This window comes from Coenobita brevimanus, chromosome 73 (assembly GCF_032717465.1).
Source record: "Coenobita brevimanus isolate Jiangsu-jjx chromosome 73, ASM3271746v2, whole genome shotgun sequence".
Classification (NCBI taxonomy): Eukaryota; Metazoa; Arthropoda; class Malacostraca; order Decapoda; family Coenobitidae; genus Coenobita; species Coenobita brevimanus.
Genome location: NC_137026.1, coordinates 2,047,726 through 2,049,545, shown reverse-complemented (window position 1 = coordinate 2,049,545; position 1,820 = coordinate 2,047,726).

Genomic DNA, 1,820 nt, shown 5'->3' with positions numbered 1-1,820 from the left:
GGAATGTATGCTTCCATGCCCGAGAGAATAACCTCCGTAATGCGCAAGGCACACTCAGATGGCTCACGGCCATGGAAGCAATAATCATTCCAGGGAAAATCAAAGAAGTACTGCCTGAGGGCCTCCCAGTTCGCGGCTCCAAAATGCCACAGACGACGTTTCCCTGGAGGGTCCACAGGCCGTACCGGAGTGATAGGACAGGTTAAGGTAATAAGGTTGTGATCGGAGGAGCCCAACGGAGAGAAAAGAATAACAGTAAGCAGAAGGATTAGTTGTGAGGAAGAGGTCAAGTATGTTGGAGCTCTCTCCAAGGCGGTCAGGGATACAGGTAGGGTGCTGTACAAGCTGCTCTAGGTCATTAAGGATAGAAAAGATGTAGGCTTGTTCACCAGGTGGATCTGTGAAAGGAGAGGAGAGCCAAAGGTGGTGGTGAACATTGAAATCTCCAAGAATGGAGATTTCAGAGAAAGGAGAAATGGACAGAATGTGTTCCATCGTAGAAGTAAGATAGTCGAAGAATTTTTGATAGTCAGTAGAATTAGGGGATAAGTAAACAGCACAGATATATTTAGTCAGAGAATGACAGGAAAGCTGAAGCCAGAGTGTGGAGAATTCAGAAGAATCAAGTTCAGGAACACAAGAGCAAGATAAGTCGTTGCGTATGTATACACAACAGCCACCTTTGGCTTTGAAATGAGTATAGAGAAAGTAGGAGGATACAGAAAAGGGTTTGCTGTCGGTTGCCTCAGACAGCTGAGTCTCCGTCAGAAAAAGAAGGTGAGGTTTAGAGGAGGAGAGGTGGTGTTCAACAGAGCGAAAGTTAGATGAAAGGCCGCGAATGTTGCAGAAATGAAGAAGAAGAGAGTCAGACAGTGGTTCCAGGCACCTCAAGTCGTCACCGGGAGAGGGGCAGATGGCGGGGGCATTTATGGTCCCCCCCCATGGGGACTCCGAGGCTTGATTGATCGATGCCATTTTTGTTGAATTTTGAATAGGAAGTGTAGTGTGTACTGTGCATGTAATTTGGTGAAGATAGTTAGAGAAATTTGTACTGGAGAGCATGCTGGCCTACTCTCTGTGTAACTGAGACACTGAAAAAGTTCAGCAAAGGGGGATGGTCAGGAACTAGTCCTGAGGGCTGATGAAACGGGAGCTCCAGCACTCCCTGTCATCAATTACTTTCCATCCACCTTGGGAGTACTGCCCTGCTCGACTGGTGCTACAGTCTACTCCTATGACGTTGTTTTATTTATACTCTTGGCTAAATGTATCAAATAATTCGTAGAGCTAGGCAGAAAAAAAAATCATAATCTATATATATTTTGTATTATGGTACAGATAGGTATATGTGAAGGTACAGAATGTGGTGAAAGTTTTTTTTACCTCTCTGATGGGGCCAGGATTCCGTGAGCTTGAATGATGAGTGAATAGAAGCGTGTCCAGGCTGTCTGGAAGTTGCTGCTCCTCACCCTGCCCTGGGGTGAGAAAGGAGGTCCGGATGATGGTGATGATGATAATGATGATGTTCAGTATACTGTACATAGAAGGAGCAGGGAAACAGAGGCCAAGCACAGATTAACATGGTGGAGGTGAAGAATGCAGGTGATTCAATATGGCGGCCGTAAGTCACACACTCGCTGAGGAGATAGCCCTCCATGTTATACAGCTGAAGGCAGCGTCACACTGGGACAAAAGTGACTGACATGCGAGCCAGTTTTGCGACCCACTAGCCAAACTGACTCACGACAAGCGAGATTTCGCTTGCGAGGCGAAATGGATAACAATTCTCACTCACAGCTTGGTGGGATTAGAACTCAAAT